Source organism: Peromyscus californicus, unplaced genomic scaffold (genome assembly GCF_007827085.1).
Source record: "Peromyscus californicus insignis strain IS unplaced genomic scaffold, ASM782708v3 Scaffold_11__1_contigs__length_118956290, whole genome shotgun sequence".
Taxonomy (NCBI): domain Eukaryota; kingdom Metazoa; phylum Chordata; class Mammalia; order Rodentia; family Cricetidae; genus Peromyscus; species Peromyscus californicus.
Genome location: NW_026294402.1, coordinates 77,027,055 through 77,049,488, shown reverse-complemented (window position 1 = coordinate 77,049,488; position 22,434 = coordinate 77,027,055).

Below are 22,434 nucleotides of genomic sequence, written 5' to 3'. Positions count from 1 at the left end.
AAAGCAGTTTTGGTCCATAGCAAGGCAGAGTAAGGTTAGGCAGTACAATCAAACTGGAGATGAAGAAGGGTGGAGGTGTGGCAGATGCCAGCCAACTGAAGAGGAAGCAAGACATGTAGAAATTGAGTGACAAGCCACAAACCACACGGCAAAGCATAGATAAGAAATATGGGTTAATTCGAATGTAAGAGATAACTAGCAATAAGCCTCAGGCATCAGCCAAGCATTTATAATTAATATAAGCCTCTGTGTGGTTATTTGCAGATGGCTGCAGGATGGGGCTGACAGAGAAAAGACTCCATTTACAATGGAGTTCAATATCAAGTAGCCAGAATCTGGTAAGCACCTTTTTGTTATGTCGCCCCATAGTGGAAAGGGGAAGAATAAGACAGTACAGGAAGAGAAAACAAAACAAGCAAAAAAACCAAATAAACAGAAAAACAAACCGCAAAGGGACAAACTTGCCTTCTGTAAGAAGTCTATACTCTTGATAATTAACATAGTATCTGATAATGTCATCTACCAGGAGAGTAGAGCCTCTTAGCCTAACCAGCTCTAACTAGGCCTGATTCCCAACACTTGCACAGGAGATTCAGTGTCTGAAATTTTTATTTTTGTTGACTCTGCTTTATTTAGTTATGAAAATTCCTAAACACATGTGTGCTGACTACCTTTCTCATTTCCTTTCCCAACTGGCCAGTAGCTCCTGCTTATAAGAATGTTCTGTGAAGGGCAAGAGGCTGACTTAAAAAAGAAACACACAGCAGCTTCGAATACAGTAGTCAGTCTTTCAGCATGTTCTTGTCTGATTTCTTTTCTCATGTACTGGGCTATGCAATGAATTAACATATTTTCCACTTTGTAAAAACTAGAACCCTAATTATACAGGTTCTGTTAACCTAGCATTTGTGAAATTATATGCTATTTTTTAAAACGTAAATTTGGTTTGCTAACAAGACAGTATAACATAATTTACTATGGCTATTCAGGAAATGGTCTTGTGTTATTTTAATGGATTTCAAAATACAGTCAGACATTTCTTATAGCTTAAGCTTTGGGAGACTGCTCCTACTTTGAATTCAAGCTTAATTCCTTAGAGATCATCTCATGTTTGCTCCTGGGGCAACCTTTTGCCCAAGAAGAGGAATATAAGGGAAGAAAAGAAAAGTGGGAAAGAGGTCTTCAGACTTTTTTCATTGAAGAAAGGGAGTAACACAAAAAATAAAGGAAGGAGTTGTGAGAAAACAGCATCAACAAGAGTAACGCAGAGCTTTCCTCAAGCCAACTAGAATAAATCCACTTCTTGGGAGGTAGCAGCTGGAGAAAGTTTGGGTGATGCATTTTAGGTGGGGAGTTCTTGTGTTCTGTACCCTGGGTCAAGCTACTGCAAAGTTCAGACTAGTCTTTAATTCAGCATAGCCAATTCTCAGATATCTCTTATGTACTATATGCTCTTAATATTATGCACATCATTTTACATGAGAATTCTGCTGATTAGGCTGTATTAGAAAATTGTCAAGAACACAATCTGGGGCCAGTGACCTGGCTCCATGAGCGGTATACTTATTTGACAACCTGAATTTAATCTCGGAGCCCACTTAAAGGTGGAAGAAAAGAACCAATTCCACAAAGCTGTCTTCTGAACTGTGCACATGTGCCACAGCAAGTATGCACCTCCTCCACATACGTGAAATATATACAATAATACTGTATTAAATAAAGTAAAATGTCTTATTAGCACAGTGACTCAGAAGTCTCTTAAAATAATAAATGAAAAACACAACTAAATTCAAGATTTTATTTTGTATGTCTAATCAAAGAAATCAAGTAAATATTTTTACTTCAATAACGTTTTAAATTTTGTATATTTGCAAAAATATGTATGTACATACTTCTTAAAATTTTGCTTTTATTCATAGTTATCATTCTTAAGATTTTTTGATGAACCTTAGGGCACAGATGGCTATGAAAAACTTTAATAGGAGGTCCTGACTCATTAAGCTACCTGGACATTCATTGTTCATGGAAAAGCACAGGAAAATGGCAGGTGGGGAGGAGGTACCTTCTTCCACATATCTGTGTCCTACTTTAATCTTTTTGCAATATTTCAATAAGGTTACAATGAGAATAATGTGCAGAAGGTCTGAAATAACCATATTGGTTTCATGTGAGTCTAACACTTTCCCAAAGCATAGTAATGTTTTTGCTTTCATTTACATTTAGATACCAGGTCCCCTTAGTTATTCTTATATTTTAAATCTGACTTCTACTGGGTTGTATTTTGACTCATTTAAAGATCATGAAGTGAATAAATTCTTTAGAGATAACAGCAGAAGAGTGAAACTGAGGAGCCCTTCAGTATAGACTAGACTTGCCCAAGGTGTTCATTAAATTCACGTCATTCATTTCCTTACTCTATGTCTTAAATTCTGCTCCTGTCTCTAACCTCACCAAATTAACTGCCAGTGTTACAGGCTGCTCTAGCCACACTAGTTTCTTACAAAGACAAACCTGGTAGATTTTTTTTAATTGAAAAAAAAAAGTTTTTTATACAGTATATTCAGATCATTCTTATCCCCTACCTGAACTCCTCCCAGATTTTCTCAACCTCTCTACATACCTAACTCCACAACCTTTCTTTCTGTCTTTTTAAAAAAAACAAACAACAACACAAAACAAAATTCACATATATAGAAAAACAAAACACAGAATCACAAACTAAGAAACCAAAATGGTCAAGCAAGAGACTAATAAAATAAAACAAAAAAAGTGCCCAAAGAAATATGAGACAAAAAGAACAGGAATACCATTGAGGTTGTTTGAGAAGGAAGGTAAACACAGGCCAAGAAGCTGCAATTTACATTCTTTTTTTTTTTTTTAAAAAAAAAGAAGTGTGTGTGTGTGTGTGTGTGTGTGTGTGTGTGTGTGTGTGTGTGTGTGTGTTGGTAGAGACCAGAAGAAGGCATTGGATGCATTACAGGCCATTTTGAGCTGTCCCCATATGGATGTTGGGAACCAAATAGTAGTAGTGAGTACTCTTAACCTCTGAGCCTTCCATCCAGGTAGCATTCTTTGCTACACTCTGCAAAAACACTGATGTGTCAGCCTCCTTTGCTGATGTTACTCGGTAGGTAAACAGGCATCTTTGACTAGAAGGCTCCGATGATGTAATATTTTTGCATCCCTTGAGATTGTGTCTGTCTGAGGAAGAATTTAAGAAGTATGACTTCTTCCTTTACACTTCCAGGGTCCTTGTCATAGAAAAACCATCACATGCACAGGATTGTCTTATTGGGCACAGCAGATTAACCATAAGTCTAATGTTTAGAAAGGATTAAAATCAGGCAGTGCTAATGATAAAACAAACAAGCAAACACAAACTTGTGGAAAGCTTCCATTTCAATGAACATTGTTCATTTGGATTAGATTGTGGCTATTTATTATCCAAAGAAACAAATCGGAACTGCACTGAGTTCTTGCTTGTCTCTCTATTATACCAACAGGCACAATAAACGGGAGCTTTATTATGATCATGATTGATCTCGAGCTTGAACATCTTTAACTGCTTCATTTGCTTGAATAGAAATCTGAATTTCTTATGGTAGTTCACACATTTTTATCTGTATTTATTTTTTTTGAAACAGGCTTCATTCTGAAGCCCAGGCACCTCTGCTTCCCGAATGCTGGAATTACAGGTGTGAGACAGCACACCTGGCCAAGTTCACACTTTTCTATACGATTCAACTTTTGCTTTCTTCGGGAACTGCCTACTGAACCATAATACTTCTTTTCTTCTTGGTGGTGTGAAGCACCTCAAGTCATTTCTCTTCTAATAACATTTAGAATTTTCTTCTGTCTGAAAATCTTGAATTCTTACCACTAATTCATTCCAAGGCAGTCTCTGACTTTTCTTCTGGTCTGTCTGAATAGCATGTTGTCAGACCTACCTTGACCAAGCTGTTCATATTAGGAGCCCTGTTGTTCTTGGGTTTCTCTGTGTAGCTTTGCTACTTTCTTGGATCTCACTCTGTAGCCCAGGCTGGCCTCAAACTCACAAAGATCCACCTGCCTCTGCCTCCCGAGTGCTGGTATTAAAGGCGTGCGCCACCACCGCCCGGCCGCCCTGTTGTTCTTAGTGCTCTGTCTTTAGTTCCTTCGTAGTTCTGAATGAAGTCAGCTGATCAAGCGTGTTTCTAGCTTCTCCGACCAACAGCTGGAGGAAAGCTGGGGCTTGGTTACATACTGCTGTCATCTCAGCACCCCAGAGAGTCACGTGCTGTGCTCAGCTCATGTGTTTTGAATGAAAGAATGAATACATAGATAAAGACAAGACAAAGAGATGAAAGAAGAAAACCAAGGGCTGGGCAGGGATGGTGGTGCTTTTTCATGATTTGGTATAAGAGAGAAAAGGCAGGAGAGGCCAACAGTCCCGTGAGGCAGATGCATTGACTTTCTCATATTATCTCCAGGATTTCAGGAAGCGGGTAGAGAGAAAGAGAGAGAGAGAGACACAGAGGCAGAGAGAGAGACAGAGATAGAGGTAGAGAGAGCATATTGATATTTAGACCTCATTTATACTAAATACAAGCTGAAAAAGTTTGGTGCATTTCAGGCAGAAGCTGCCATAAACTTGTGGGACTGGATTTATGATTGTCCGACAACAAAATGAGAACTTCTGGAACAATGTTCGTAGCTGTTAGTTGCTTGAATCTGTGGTGTTGAAATAATTTCCATTCTAATGAGGAACTAGAAGGAGCTGTGTTAGATGTATTTGTGAGTTGAAAGTATACTTGCTTCTAAATTTAATATTTTATTTTCTCTTTAGTCTCTGTATGTATAATTCTATAAGTAATTGGTCAAAAATAAAGTAATGTACAATTAAATTGAATACCTGTCTTGTTAGGGTTTTTGTTGCTGTGATAAAGCACCATGACCAAAAGTAAATTGAGGAGGAAATGGTTTATTTCATCTTATAGCTTTTAGTCCATCATGCATGCTTTTAGTCAGGACAAGAACTTAAGGCAGTAACTTAAAGGAAGGTACTGCAGTAGAGACTATGGAGGAAATGCTGCTTTTTGTCTTGTTCCTTGTGGATTGCTCAGTTTGTTTTCTTAAACCATTTGGGGCTACCTATCTAGGGGTTGAACCTTTCACAGTGGGCTGGGAAACACCTCCAGAAGATTATGCTTCAGTGATGCTGGTCTCTTAATCATTGCTAATTTCTCAGCTCTGGCTAATCAATATTGGTTGTCCCAGCAAAGCATATGTTTCACTTTTGTGTTTCTAGTCTGGTAATGACAGCCAATTCTTCAGTTCCAGTTGACCCAGACTATATAGTCTTAATTCAAAATATCACTCACGTGGTCCTAGCGCAGTTTTTACTTCCCTTTTAAGCTCAAGCAGAGGCTGTGGAGGAGTGCTGCTTACTGGCTTGTTCCTCCTGGTTTGTTCAGCCTGCTTTCTTATACCATCTGGGGCCACCTGCCAAAGGGTTACATACACCATGACAGCGGGCTAAGACCTTCTGCATCAATTATCAGTCGAGAGAATGCCTCACAGTCTTGCTCTCAGTTCAGTCTGGTGGGAACATGTTTTTTGTTGTGGTTTCTTTTTGCAATGACTCTAGTATGTGTCAAGTTGACCTAAAACTAGCCAGCAGAATATCTTTAATGAGAAAGTAAAACCTGTAAAATTTTATGTTTATCAATTTAAGGACATTTCAACTCCATTTATCTCCATAGGACAATAAAATAATAAATACAAAGAAAGTACAAAAATAAAACACCAGAAAAAAAATAGTGACTATGGTTGAAATGTTTGTTTCGGGCCTAACTTTGTTTTCTCAGTGTATGAAATTATAATGTACTACACTAGATATTCTTAAATTATTTGGTTTCACAGAGTTGCTCTGTAATTTTAGTAGCTGTATATAAATTTTGACATCGATTTATGAAAGAAGCATGAGTTTGTTGCTTTTCTACTTTAGTTTCTTTTTTAAGAGATAATAGAAATAAATCCCAAGATATGTCCTATAAGTAAACTGTCAGTGAAAACGCTCAGGTCTCAGAGAGGGCTGTGTATACTTTGCTAGACTCCTGCTTCTCAGTTGACCTACAGCTCTCCCTCTTTACATTCAGAAACTTAAGGAAATATAATTTCTTTATAGTTTAATCTCTTGAAAATTTTATGTTTTAAATGACATGAAAATTAAAGTTTCCCAAGAAAGTCTGATTAAAATAAAAAGTAAAACCCAGAAACAATGGATTCTGGGAGGTATGTACTTCTAAAATTCTCTAATATTCACAAACTTATTTATTAATGGCCCTTCAAATTGTGAAAAACTTCTACAACCAGTTTCTATGATGTTAAAGGTGTGTTTTGTAACTGAGAAATACTTAGCTTTCATATGGGACTCTAGAGATTAGCAAAGAGAGCTTGGAAAACTCTATTGCTCAATTTGGCTAGACACTTTTCTTTTTCCTTGGGGAATAATAATTGTTACTAAAACCTGGCAGATCTGGTTTCCTCTCTTAGAAATGATCCCAGATTGTTATAGGTCGCTGCTTCTAAAAACCAATGACTTAACTGAGGACCCAACACAGATTCACTATTGAAATTTTGATTTACTATTATGCTCAAGAATGCAAAAAAAAAAAAATGATGAGCCCAACCAGTGCATGATAAGCAGATCTATACCTCATATGGAGTCAAAGGAGCTGGTAGAGTATAAATCACAACTAATTGGAAAGATTCTTAGTGGAATGACTCTAATGTTGGTAGCACTGAGAGACTAGAAAGCATGACACTTAGAGACACATGGAGACCTAGCTTCAGAAAAAAAAAAAGATTGCCTAAAGTAATAGAAATTGCATATAGTTCACAAATGCCTGTGGATGATGGAAGAAAGATTCTCCATAGAGTGGATATCTTTCTTTCAGTCACAGAGGCAGATTACCTTGCAATTAGGTTGTAGTAGAGAGAGAGAGGGAGATAGAGGAAGAGGGAGAGGGGGAGAGAGAGAGAGAGAGAGAGAGAGAGAGAGAGAGAGAGAGAGAGAGAGAGAGATGATGTAGACACAGTAAGCAAGTACGAAGTTCTCAAAAATAATTAAGCACAACAAAAAACTCCACACATCTGTAAAAAGTAAAAATATATACATGAGGTTAATAAAACCAACAATTTCAAAAAAGGACACATGATTGCAAGGAAAGAGGGGATGGGGAGCCTGAAGACTAGGAAAGCCAAGCTCAGTTTGGATCAAGTAGACTCAAAGCTGTTTGTTCTCTAACAGATAGCACATATATGCAAGTTGTGCTTGGGCAGCATGGGGCTTTCCAACACTGAATTGAGTGCTTTCCTGTAGAAGTGATACTCCCAGTCTATTTCATTACACTGTCGTGTCATATACTTACCCTAGTTGCATATTTTGTTACCTGCTTGTTGCACGTGTGTAGTTGAACTTGTGAGCAGAGGAAGTGCCGCTACATAACCTCAAGGAAGGAGATGCAGTATGCTTCTATTTTACTCATGCACCACTGACACCCTTTGGTCTGTGTAGTCCTGCTGCAAACATGACAGCCACAGTGAGGAATGCATGGTTTTCATCGTGCAAGCTTCTAAAATACATTCTTCTGGTATTTGAAAAAGCCTTCAGTTAAAGTCACTATCAGGCACTGTGAAAGATAACTATTTAGATGCAGTGGCTCTCAGAGACTAAAGCAGTTGAAATCCGGTTGTAATCCTCAGTCACAGCCTGAGTCTCTGATGTGATCTGGATCATCTTCACTGTCCACAGACAGTGATTATTCTTCTTCTTGTCTCTTTCTCTTCATCCCCTCCTTTTAATGTCTCACTTCTCCCCTAAGGTGACATCACCACTACTAAATTAACATGGCTCCCTCCAGTTTTCACTGTAACTCAAGACAGCAATCCTGGTTACTATGCTATGCTTTGCAGCAGGGTAAGCATCCGCTACACCAAGAATGCTTTTTACTCATGGTCTGTTGATATTTCAGCTGTTTATTCATCAGTTGTCTCCTAAATCTTACTGCATTTAATAAACCACTTTTTGGTGAAACTGCTTTCTAAGAGGATGAACATACATGAGTGTATACTTACGTATGCATGGTGTGTTTATTTCCACTTTTTCTGCACACAGATCCTTTACAGAGAAAGGGGATTGATGAGAGGCCATGAAACAGGTGCTCTATCTTACTTAGCTCTCATGCTGTCCTACAAGTCAGGTATTACACTTTAAATATCATTTTTAATCAAAGAACTTCAGGTTGAAACAGGTTAATGCTTTCCAGGTGAACTGGAATAGTAGAGCCAAGAATGCAAATGGCTAAACTCATTAGATTTTCAGTTTAGCGTGCTGCTCTGTATTGATAGCTGAATCACACTGGCTAAGGTGATTAACATTTCACTTCCCCTTATCTCATGCTATAGAGGCAGGAAATGTCGTGTGTGTGTGTGTGTGTGTGTGTGTGTGTGTGTGTGTGTGTGTGTGTACAGATTTACTTTCTAATTAGATAAATAAAAAAGGAAACTTTGCTGAAGTTTGGCCCTTTACAGAAATAGAAGCCAGGACGCTTTAATGACTCCTGATTGGTTTTAATAGGCAACAAAATCAGAATCCACATCCACTGAAGAAGTGATGCTACATTGAGATGGGTAGCAGAAATAATTTAGAATAGTGAGTCATTGCCAGATCACTAAGGCTTCTCTTGTCAAGCACTAGGTGACAAGACTTTTTATCGTGTCGTCTGATTGAGATTAAACCTTGTTTGATGGAAATCCTTATTTTTTTCATTAAGAAAAATAATACATAGTTGTTTTTGTTCCCATAAACAGGGAAAATTATTATCATCTTTAATGGTGGCAAAATATTGAATTAACTTAAAATAATAAAGGGCAGAGATTTTAATGCTTATGAATTTTTCCTGGAAGAAAATCCCCCTACGGAAATATACCGTTTATTTTCTTTTGGAAATAATTTCTTGAATTCAAAACAGAAATAAAATTACCTCTAATTTACATTAATTGTTTCCTTAAATTTAAAATCTAATATGTCTTCATTAGTTTAGAATTCAAATTATTCTTGTCCTGGTTTTTAAAAATTCTGTTACATGATCAGCATTTCTTTTATCCTTGGATTCTGAAGCCTAAACTTTCCTCTATAAACTCAGTTTTTCTTCTATATGCAGGTTTGTGAAAATGGGATTATAGCTATATTAACTCAGCAACTCAGGTTAAAAATCCTTCCAACAGAAAACACCAAACATGCAAAGAAAAAAGCAACGTATAAGTTTTAAAAATAAACACCTGTACCTGTAAAAAGGAAGGAAATTCTGAGAAAATGGGAAGGTAGGTATCCACAAAATAGATGCCAAAGTAATAAACTGAGAGATCATTATGAGGATATTTGATATTCAAGAGTCTCCTCTATTTATCAGGGGATTATGTCCCAATACAAACATTGTAGATTGAAAATATCAGAAGTCAAAAATTAATTTACTATGTCTGGCATAATGAACCTCATAGCTCAGTTTAACCTATCACAAACACAATCAAAACACTTTAGCTTGCGGTTGTCTGGTCTATACCATGCACCCAACAGATAGTTATTTTGTAAACGTGTTGGCAGGTAGAAAGTATGAAACACAATAACCTAAAAGCCTTGATAATACAGGACAATTTATAGAGTTCATTATTATCTTTGAGATTGTATGGCCAAATGGGAGACATGACTTGCTGTAGCCATTAACCATCTCTACTTGAGAGAATGCTCATCCGAGAAGCTATAGGCTAGCAAACAAAAAGCCCAGTGCTAAATGTGAGATACCACAAACAGTCACATCTAAGAATGGACAGTAGGCTGGCTGCATGATATTGTTTGCCTTTCATCCCAACTCTAGGGAGAGATGGGAGGTGGGCACAAGAAAATACATTGAAGCTGACCTACATAGTATAGTGATAGAAACCTATTGCACAAATTGCTAAATTGTCTTAAAATGAAAAAAAAAAAACAAAAACAAACAAAAAACCAAAAAACCCAGAGCCAGATATTGGGGTAAATGCTGAAAGGTCAGAGAGACAAAGGAATAAGCCACTGGAGAAACTTCTCACCACTACTGAATCTTCAGGCCAAATGGAAGGTGAGATCCTACCTCCAGGAATCCTCTGGCTGAAAGCCACTGAGTCCTCAGCCGAAAAGCTCTAGTTCCTGTCTCCTCATGCCTTATATGCCTTTCTCCCCTGAGCCATTTCACTTCCTATCTCAACCTTCCTAGTGCTGGAATAAATGGTGTGTGTGCTTCCCAAGTATTGGTAGCAAAGGCATGAGATCTCAAGTGCTGGGATTAAAGGCGTGTGACATCCAAGTGCTGGGATTAAAGGTGTGTGCCACCACTGCCTGGCTCTGTTTCTCTCCTAGACTGAATCAATCTCATGGAGTCCATGGTGGCTTTGAACTCACGGAGGTCCAGACGGATCTCTGAGTGCTAGGGTTAAATGTGTGTGCCACCACTGCCTGGCCTCTATGTTTAATCTAGTGGCTGGCTCTGTCCTCTGATCATTAGGCAAGCTGTATTTGATAGACAATATATCACCACAGAAATGGGCAACTGAAGAACAATAGTACATTTATAGATCAGGAAACAGAAATGAAGGAAATTATTATTTCAGTTTCATTAGTGGTTGAAGAAGTACAATATATAACTATATGGAAACACTATTGCTGTGGAATGTTGTCTGCTGAACAAAAAAGCCATTGCCATCTCAATCAGAGCAGCTAAGTTTACCCTCAAGAGACCCTCAGTGAAGCTGAGGTCTAGTCTGTTGACATTCTTTTATAGGAAGGGGGAGCTTGGGAGGGTCATTACAGCCTCACATTCTGGAGATCCCGGGCACTGCCTTGCACATCCCTTTCAGCTGTGTGCAATCTGTTTCAACTATACATGGTCTCTGGAATTGCTCAAGTATATATAGAAAGGCAGTTTAGCTGTCAAAGAAGACAACATCTGTGCAGCTGTGGGGAAGTAATCACCCATGCTGAGGCGAAACTTTCTAGGCATGCAGTTGTTAGGGGGGGTCACCGAAGTTCTTGTAAGTAGTCTCTTACTGAGGCTGCTCTAAGTGGTTCCAGTTAACTCATTGATTCCCCACGATGGACTGGGGTGACATCATTATTTTGTACTTTTTTACTTGTGCTCTTCAAAGTTGTGTGGATATTTGTTCCTCTCTCTCCCCAGGAAAAATTAATGCAATGCCCTTTCTTGTTCATCAGGTTAATAATTGATAAAGACTTAGTTGGAAGACTACTAAGTGCTCCATAGACATGAGAAACAGTTAAAATTTCTATGCATTCCCAAAAGTATAAATTAGTTTAGTGCTTTGGAGAGTAACCTGGCTAATACAGGGAAGGAAGGAATGTGTTGATGACACAATTTAGCAAGCCTGCTATTGCAAATAGGCACAAGGATGCTTATATTAGCATTATGTGTAACGTAGAAAGGAGAAACTTATTGTACATAAACAGAAGAATGCATGGTTTTAGGATATTCATGTAATTAGATATTATACAGAATTCAAGTATAAGTGAACAAGTGCTAAATATATAAATATTGATAAAGCCTCCAAGTCAATGAGCGAAAAATAGATCTACAAATTACAATTTCACTTTTAGAAAGTGAATACATACAAAACAATATCTTGTATTGTTTGAGAACATTTTCAAAATACATTGTGTGCAATTCTCAACTACTAAAATAAGAAAAAGATATATTCATATTTATAAATATTCAGAGGTAGGGACTACAAAAATCAATTTAAAAATATTACTGGGAAGAGGAAAAAGATGCTCTAGAGAAGGGCACATGGGGGATTTTAATTGTATGGGGAACTTTTTTTTTTTGCTTAAGTGTTATGGTGAGCGTGGATGTTTAATAATGCATAGACTAGTGGCACCTAATTCATGATATATTGGCTAAAATTTTTGATTTCCCAGTAGTATTGAAGCTGTAGACATGGAAACCATACTTTGAAATTTAATTTTGATCTTTTTCTGAATTAGCAGTGTATGTTACCATATTCTCTGGAGATGCAGGGCAGCGGCAGTGAATGACAACCTGTGAGCCATGAAATTGTGAGGGAATACACACCAGACAAGCAGTGTTGCCCATTTATAGTGCAAAGTTACCGGGAGACATTCTTTTTGAATTACCAGAACTTAAACTCACAAGGGCTTAATCAGAATGTAACCCCATCATAAGCACTGGCACACTGGTACCTTGTTTTGTATTAACTGTCCTTAGGTAAGTGGCTTAAGAGAACATGTGTAGGATAAAAAGAAAATGTAAGGAGAAGTGGGGCTTTAGATGGGTTGGAGAGAAGGAGTTAAGGAACAGGTTGAAGAGGGGACAGGTCCTGGAAGAACATCAGCTTTACCCTCGCACACACGTTTCTGGCACCAGAGAAACGTGAACGTGAGTTACAGCTTATGCATTTAGAACCAATGAGAAATTTACCTTGGAAATTTTCTAAATTCCTCTCAACTTTTTTATGGCAATGATTATAATACCTTAGCAGTTTCTGCTGGTGATGAAATATAAGCAAAGCATTTAGAAAAATTTCTAACATATGTTGTTTCCAGTAAATTGTAACTATTACTTTCCATTCAATCCACCATTTAAACTGTATCATCTTATATTAGCTATTTTTTTAGAAGTGGACACATAATGTATACATATTCTGACATGATTACTCAGTTGCATAGCACAGTGGTAGGTGGTTAGGAATGGTTTCCTAGAGTTTAATGGACTTACCTAAAGTCTTTAGCCTATGAGGCTATGATAGGTTTTGAATACCAAGCTAGTATTCTTCCCAGTCGATAAACTGCATTGGTTTGTAACTTCCATGTAGATAGTGAAGACTTACTCTGTTTTGGTTTTGATTTATCTTTTAACCTTTCTTGGAACTCTAGGAAGTACCCATTCTACAAAGAGAAACTGGCCAGTAGAATAATATTTACCAGTATTCATAGCAGTGAAGTTTTAATTTTTTTTCAAGTTCCAATAACTTTCTCAACAGTCAAGCAAGAGAAAGCAGTAGCACACAGTTGTGCAACACCTTCACATATGGAGGCTTGAGTGTTACCAGTAGTGGGTAGAGGTAAGAAGAGCTTGTGTTCATATGTTCTTCCTAATCAGCTATGTGGGGATTGTTGGCAGTAAACTGGAGGCTTGGAAGCAAGGCCAAACAGCTGATTTAAGCACCAGGAAAGGAACTAATCATGGTATAATTAAATGACAAGGTGTAGTAGACGGAACAACCTCAAGATTTTTTTTAAACACAAAAACAATGTACCCCTGCATCTGAGGGGTGCATAGACTTTTTCTCAGAGGAAACAGCTCACAGAGTTCAGATGGGACTCAGGTGCAGGTTGCTAATGTGAGCATTCTTCAGTGACAGAAAAGACTCCTTTATTAATGCTGAAAAGTGGCTTCAAAATAATGCCCCTACCTTCCAAATAGCCACATTCTGATGACAAAACCCGGGTCAGGGACAGGCAGGGAGGCTTGAAAGATGGATTACTATCCCTTAGGTGACCAACCAAAATGATCTCTAAATGACAGTGATCGAGATTAAGATGCTGTGAAGCCAGGGCACAAGCAAGGACACAATGCAGAGCAGCTTGAAGATGGCTTTTCTTGCGACGGAATGGAATCTTTCTGCAGACCTTTTCTCTGCTCCAGAACTGGGAGGGCCATTTACGACTTTCGTTACTCTGGAGAAGGTTTAAAATGGAGTTCAAACAGTAAATCCTTAAGTGTGCTGAAGAATGATTAATATTCTGTATTTCAGATTGGCAGATGTGCTTCCCCTCATAGCTGCTCATAAATGTGGGTGAGGACTGCATGGCCAATATTTCCTTCCAACTCAGAACACACAACACATACTGTGAATGCTCGCAGCAATATCATACAATGTTCAGTCTCTGCCCATAGCCTCTAAAGGATTTCACATTTTATTGGCATATTGAGCTTATTTCCCCCAAGAAGTGATTACAAATTTCAGGATTGCAGGCTCGGAAAGTATTTTGGTTGTATAAAGATGTTTGTTGCAGTGACATCTTTTAAAATAGAATTGGAGCTGTGTGATGAGAAATAGCTCTCCTCTCGTGCTACAGACGGAATCCAAGCATCACAATTGAGAACACAATTTAGGCATACCGAGTAAAGGCAGCCATTCATCTTCCTTCACTTTTCCTGGGAAGGATTCAGATCTCAATGGCATGAACACATCTACTGAACACCGCTTGAGAGGGAGTTGAAGCACTTCTCTGCCGTATTAGAGGCCTGGTTCTCAGAGAAGGTGTCTATCTGCCAGGCTTCAGAAAACATCAGACATCTGAGAATGGCTTTAGGCCTGATGGCTTCCTCCCCAAATTACCATTCATTTTTTTAAATTCATTTTTCTTCCGTTCATTTTTTTTTTCCACACAGGGAAATGCAATGTTCATGTGATTTCAGGTGACATGGAACAATTGAAGGAGAGGATGATAGGGCAATCTCACTGCTACTTGCGTTAATGTTCAGTGATTTTTTTAAAACGTTTCCTCTATTCTCTTCTTGCCATTCAAGCTGCAATACCATGTGCAGGAAGTAGTGATCCATTGAACATGTGAGTTCACAAATACTGTGGGAAGAATTTTTCTTAGTAAACTGATAAAGAACCTGAGTTTTAGACCACAAAAGGAACTTGCTTGTTATAGGTATTAGAAATTGTGTTTTAATGAGGATGTTTCTCTTCTAACTCAGCCACACAGAGATAGCCATTATTATCATCTTAGACCTTATTTTCCCCCTCACTGGGGAATAACTTCTTTTATTTAATAGTATCTTACTTACAAATAACTTGATAATGAGTATAACAGACATTTCTTATGCTTCTTGAGAAACATGATTTACATGGTTTCCTAGTGCTCTGTTTTGTAAGTGGATGGACACTTACCTAAATAGTCATTTTTATTATAAATAGAGGTCCCACAACCCATATTCTAATCTATTTTGATTTGGATCATTTTTAAATAATATAATATTTTTATTAATTTGTACAGAATTTCATACTATGTATTTTCATCATATTCCCTTTCTACTTCTTCCCCTAACTCCTCCCAGATCTACCCCTGCCATGGGATGTCGTTCTGTATGTTGTGAATATGTTTTACTCCTACTGGCTAGTAAATAAAGCTGCATTGGCCTATGGCAGGACAGGATGGAGCCAGAGGGAAAATGCAAGAGAAAGAGTGAAAGAAGAAAGGAGAGTGGGGGAAGCACCAAAACCACCATCCAAGGAGCAACATGTAACGGGATGCAGGTAAAGCCACAGAACATGTGGTGGTACACAGATTAATAGTTATGGGTTGAGTTAAGTTATAAGAGCTAGCTAGTAAGAAGCTTGAGCCCTAGGCCACACAATTTGCAATTAATATTAAGCCTCTGAGTGATTATTTTATAAGTGGCTGTGGGACTGTGAGGCCAGGTGGGACCAGAGAAATTTGCAGCTACATACCTCCTCCCCATACCTCCCTTCACTTTGTGACCTTGTGTTCTCTCTCTCTCTCTCTCTCTCTCTCTCTCTCTCTCTCTCTCTCTCTCTCTTTCTCTGTCTCTCACACTATCTGTGGCACATGTCTTAATGTCTTGGTGCTCTGGATCTTGTTATAGTCCCCCCTTCTGTGATATTCTCTGAGCTTTAGTTATAGGAAATGCATTGTAGATGTTCAACTGGGGATGGGCACTCCACAGCCAGTTGTTCTCTGCATTTGAACCAGTTTTGGCTTTCTATAATGGTCTCAATCTGCTTCAACAAGAAGCTTATTTAATGAGTGGCTACAACTACATTTATTTGTGGACACAAATGATAAGTATTTAGAATGCAATTAGAAGTGATATTGGTTTGGGGAAATGGCTGTATTAGGTTCTGTAGATCCCATGGCTTTACCATGGAAGTTGGGAAGTTGGCTAAGTTTACAGCACCGGACATGAACTTCCTCCTATTTGAACATGCCTTAAGTCCAGTAATGTGGCAATTTGTTACCACCAGGCTAGAAGTTCCACTACTGTGCCTGAGGAACATTTTGACTGGCTGTTGTTTGTTGCGATTCATAGGATATTACAGCTGAGTAGGACTATTGATTGCCTCTCTCCCTTGGCAGCTTACTCTCTCTTTCTGACACTGAGAGAGCTAGTCCCCAGGAAGGACATGTCCAGGTCATCACCTCCCAAACCCCCATGCACGGAGGGCTTAGTCATCAGTCTCTGGCTCTGTTGTGAGACTGCAGGGTTGGAGACCTTCATTTTCTCTCTGTTTTCTGTCCACTGAAAGGAGAAAAGCTTTACTCCACTGCGTGCTTCCCACCACTGTATACTTTCACTATGTGCCCAAAGGCAGCATTTATTAAAATTTCTGAAACTGTGTCCAAATAACTCTTGTCTCCCTGACTACCATGATCATATCAGTTATATTCTCAGAATGATGGAAAGCTAACTCAGTTTGTTATTTCCAGTAATAGGAATTTAGGGAGCCTTTTGTGTGCAAAATAATATGTACAATGCATCCCTGGATATACTATTTCTACCACCAAGGGATTTTCATTCAACTGGGAGAGATAAAGAATGAACAGACAAGTATAATTCAGAGAGATAGTAGTCACAGTATGATTGCTCCCATGAAAACCAATAGGCAAACAGATAGGGTTTTAAGAAAAAATTCTGGCTTCCTATTATTGAGTTACTGAAGGAAAACAAGCCTTCTGCTAAAGAAATTAAGCACTGGACATCATTTCAATTCAAGTAGACCCAGGGAGAGTTTCAGGCTTTGAAAACGAAAAGAAAGGAGGGGAAGAGAGTGTGGCCTTAGCTAGTCACATTTCACATAGAGTTCTGAGGGGGGGAGAATTTCAAACATTCCAAGTGGCCACTAAGATTGAGGGTAAGGGAGCCTTCACCCACTTCCACACCTTGGGGCCTGGCAATTAACATGAAAATAGCAAAAACAACAGAAGGCAACAACAAAAAATAGTTGCTTTAGTATGAAAATATATTTTAGAATATATGAAATCTCCTTCATGGCTAGCCCTGTCCTGTGTTTTCAAATGTGCTCTTCACTTGATTAGCAGATGTGATATGTTACTGGATGTAACATATCCAGTCTGTGTGCCTGCTGTTCACCTTCTTGTGTAATAAGTATATTGCTTAATGGGATATAATGTATGGGATGTAATATCAGAAAAATCTCTTAATTCTCAAATACTGATGTTAGTTCAAGCATTTCAGAAATGGAATAGTTGGGTTACTATTGCTTTGATGAAAAAACATATCCAAAATCAACCTTGGGAGGAAATGGTTTATTTGGCTTAGATAGTCTGTGTCACAGTCCATTGAGGGAAGCCAAAGCAGGAACTCAAACTGGACATGGACCTGCAGGCAGGAGCTGATGAAGAGGGCATGGAGGATTGTTGCTTACTGGCTTGCTCCTTATGGCTTGCCCAATCAACTTTCTTGTAGAATCCAGGACCACCAGCTCAGGCATGGGACAATATACAATAGGTTAGGCCCTCTCCCATCAATAACTAATTAAGAAAACGCCCTACAGGCTTGTCTACAGCTCCATCTTATAGAGGTATTTTCGTAATTGAGGTTCTATCCTCTCAGATGATTCTATCTTATGTCAGGTTAACATAAAACTAGTCATTGTATTCTGATAGAATAGAAAATGTTGCCTAGAAGCCCATGTATTTATTTCCCAGCTGGTTGAACTGAGAACCTGTGAAATGTTTGGAGATGTGGCTTATCTGGAAGAAGTGGGGAATGGGATCTGATGTTTATAGCTTATATCTTCTTCTAATCTGGATTTGAGATACCCTCTACCATGTCTACTCTCTACCGTGTCTACCCTTTACCATGTCTACCCTCTACCATCTCCATAATGGTCCACATCCCTTCAAACTGTGAATGAAAACAAACATGTTCCTCCTTACATGGCTTCTTTTGAGATATTTGGTCAAGAAGAATGAGAAAAAGTAACTAAAACATGCGATAATAATATAACCCTTTGCAAAGTGAAGTAGTTGGTTCCATGTAGTACTAAAGTTTGGATGTCATTTAGAATAAAACTGTGCTGCCATGTTCAGATGGCAGACTGACCATTTAATAGCAACAGAGAATGGAGACATATGTTAGGGGGTGTGTGAATAAATTCTACCCCTCTGTTCTGATGGTTACTTCATTTACCATTTTAAAATGAGATCACTAGGGTGGAAAATGGCAAAAGTTGGCTGACTGTAAACTAATGAGTCATTGTCTATGAGTTATTTAGAGCCTTTTCTGGTTGTATATGCTCTATACTTATGACACAAATGTCTTTCTATTTTATGTCCAGTCACAGAGATCATTCCCATGCATTTTGTTCTCAAACTTCAAATGTTTCCTTACAGACCCGTGATCAATAACCCAAGCTTTTTTGTATTGACCCTAAATCAATATCAATATTTCTTCTTCTTCTTCTTCTTCTTCTTCTTCTTCTTCTTCTTCTTCTTCTTCTTCTTCTTCTTCTTCTTCTTCTTCTTCCTCCTCCTCCTCCTCCTCCTCCTCCTCCTCCTCCTCCTCCTCCTCCTTTTTACTTCCTGACCACATTTTCCCTCCTTCCTCTCCTCCCAATCCTTTCCCATCTCCCTTCTGCCCCACCCCTCATCCACTCCTCTTCCATTTCTCTTCAGGAAGGGGCAGGCTTCCAATGAATATTAACAAAGCATGGCATATCAAGTTGCTGTAGGACTAAGCACCTCCCCTTGTATTAAGGCTGGGCAAGGCAATTCAGTATGAGGAATAGGTTTCCCAATGTCAGCCAAAACAGTAGGGATAGCCCCTGCTCCCACTGTTAGGAGGCCTGCAAGTAAACCAAGCTACACAACTGTCCTATATAGAGAGAGTGCCTAGGTCAGTCCCATACAGACTCCCTGGTGTCAGTTCACACTCTGTGTGCTCCTAAGAGCCCAGGATAGTTGATTCTGTGGGTTTTATTGTGATGCCCTTGACTCCTCTTGTTCTTACAATCCTTCCTCCTCTCTTTAACAGGATTCCTTGAGCTCAGTCTAATGTTGGGCTGTGGGTCTCTGCATCTGTTTTCATCTGTTACTGGATGAAGGCTTTCTGATGACAATTTGGGTAGGCACCAATCCATGAGTATAGATTAGGCATCATTTCATTGACATTTTTTCCTCTAGTCATGTTTGGGTCTATCTTAGGTCTCTGGGCCATCCAGCTTCTGGGTCCTGACACTTCAGTCAGGGTCAGGGGTGGGCTCACTCTAGTGGCATGGGTCTCAGGCTGGACCAGTCATTGCTTGGCCACTCCTATAATATCTGTGCCATCCTTACCCCAGCATGTCCCTTAGGCAGGGCAGCCTGTAAGTTGACAGTTACATGGCTTAGGGACAGAGCTCATGAGTCTGTTGGAGAGTCCTGATAATAGTAGTTCCTGCTCCTCAAAGTAACAAATCAGAATGGAGTCTTGCCATCTCTGAAGTATTTTTTTTCCAATAACATAATTGGGTATCAGGAAAAAAATGATCACTCATTTGGTTACTTGCCAGGTTTTTACATGGTTCCTGTGTAATACGTTTCTTCTCGTTTTTCATACTCTCTAAGGAGGTAGCCACAGTAGCAGTTTTCAGCTATCAAACCTTATCTCTTATGTTGTTGGAAATGCCTGGGCATTTTCCATTCTGAATAGCCATGATGCCCCTTTTGGTAAAACTGGGAGAATTGTAATCATACAAACTTAAAGTGGTGTTGTAGTGTCTTTTACATGCGAGAACCAGGTTTTCATTCAGCGAGTGAGGCTCAGGTATAAAACTGGCCTAAGTTCTCAAGCAGCTTAATGTGTGACATCTTTCTGGGACAGCCATGCTCAACTCTGAATGCTTGTTCTTGTTTTCCTTTGGTTGCGTAGACTGAGAATTCTCTAGTTGGCTGCTCATTTGTTTTACCTCAGAACACTGTGCTCTGTGCACTGTCGTAGCTCTTAATGGACCTGGCATCCTGCTTGCTACTTGAACTTTGCTTCTCATTACCTTAATAAAGTCCACCTCATTTGTGCTGATTAAACACTGCCATCTGCCCCCTGTTCTGCAGCACTAGTATGGCCCGCCTTGATTCCTCTTCAGGAAGCAACTTCTTAGGTAGTTTCAGATGGGACTCCAGTGCATAGCCAACTTAAGAACCATTGGTATACTGATACGATTTTGGCCCTGGATGTCTTATTGTATCTTGTTAACATAATGTCGATGAATGTGCCTAACTTAAATTTGCATTAGTTATTTTAGATTAATTGTTTTTAAAGTACTCCTTCTTTCAAAGCTCATCATGGAGCCAATTGATCAAGAGTACCTATCTTGGATTGTGTTTGAATGTTTGTATATTTTGGTCATTTTGTTATTGTCAGTTACTTCAAGTTTCAAACAAATATAATCTATAAATATCTTCCACTAGAATTTCTCTTCTGTTAGGTGTAGATGAATTTTTAAATGGTCTTATTAAATAAAAAACACGGTGCCAAATACAGGGGTGAAAGCCTTAGATCATGGAAATAGGGATAGCCACCAGCCAACCTTACCTCACCAACTCTGCAGCTTCCAAATTCGAGTGACTTCCTATCTACCCATGTCTATGTGCCTTGCTGTTCTGCCGTCTAATTTGCTCTCTGTCCAGCTACATCACTTCCTCTTCCTACACAGCTCTGTCACTTTCTGTCTGTCTGCACAGACCTCCAGACCTCCATGGTTAACTAGTGTTGGAATTAAGGCATGTGCCACCACATCTGGCTCTGTTTCTAGTGTGGCCTTGAACACAGAGATCCTGCTTGCTAAGTGATAGGATTAAGGGTATATGCTACCACTGCCTTACTTCTTTGTTTACTTATAATGGCTGGCCTTTTTCTCTGATCTCTGGGCAAGCTTTATTTATCAAAGCACAAATAAAATATCACCACATTTCAGCACAAATAAATATCACCACAATTATTTCACATGGAACATGTACACATTCACCTTTTAAATACAAATATTTCATTAGTTTTAGTTGATTACCTATTCCTATATTTAATCTTTATTTATTATTGAGACCATATGAATGTACCTTTTGGCCATTCCATGTGTTAGCTGTTTTTCTGAACTTCAGGTCATTTTTAAATTAGAGCTATTTTATGGCATTCTTAATTTCATTGATAAAACTACTAAACAGGAGAGGCACATGGGCAGATACCTACAGTTTATCTCCTTCACAATGGCCAGAATCCATTAGTCAATACTTCAGGGCTGCAGTTGCTCAAACAGCATTGATCCACATAATTGCTCTCTCATCCAGCTCACTTTTTGTCTTGTCCACAATGAATAATATGAGGGTTTGTCAAATGTGTTACTGCAACTGAAAGATGCTACGTTTATAGTGTTACCTTTGCTATTTTAAAACAATCCTAATAGTTACTTTCTGATTGATGACTTGTTGAGAACTTCATTTAAATTACTCAGTTTACTAATCATATCATGGAATTAAGGACTGTCATGGCATTTATTTTACAAATGAAGAAACTATGATTAAAGAGGTAAAGTAACTGTCTGTAGTGTTGTAATTCCTGAATAATTCAGCTCCTGGATATTTCAGACACTTAAAGATGTTGCCATGATAGCAAGAGCATAAAGAATAAATTGGTGAACAATATTCAAAATAATTAATTTTGTGAAAATTGTTTTTTTAACCTTTATTTTTATTTTAGGTGAATGGGTGTTTTGCCTGCATGCATGTTTGTGAACTATGTGTGAATTACTTGTGGAAGCCAGAAGAAGGCATTGGATACCCAGGTACTTGGTGGTGGTGAGTCACCATGTGAATGATAGGGATCCATCCCAGCTCTTAACCACTGAGCTATCTCCCCAGTCCCTCTTTTCCTATGGAATGGTTCTATGCTGCTTACTTAATGATTTCATAGTCTTAAAATCTTTTCAGAAGAAATACTTGGCTTAGTTAGTGCTCATATTTAAATTAAGCATCAAGAAGGACACCACTGAAAATAAATCTAAAGAACTTATTGAGATGGACTAGATATTCCAGCTAAAATGAAATAGCATTCTCTGACAAATGTCACAATGCTACAAAGTTGAGTACTGCTGAAACATGACATTTTAGTGATGACATTCTGTCCATTAAAAATTAACATTTGCTGTCTGAGATGCCATTTTGTGAGGAATTTTAAAACAATTTGCTCCCTAGTTCTATAATCTCCTTTTTTGAGATTTCTCCATATATAGTCAACAATATTACTTGTATGCTTCAAAATAACTGGACTAGAGGAATTACAATGTTTTCATCATAAA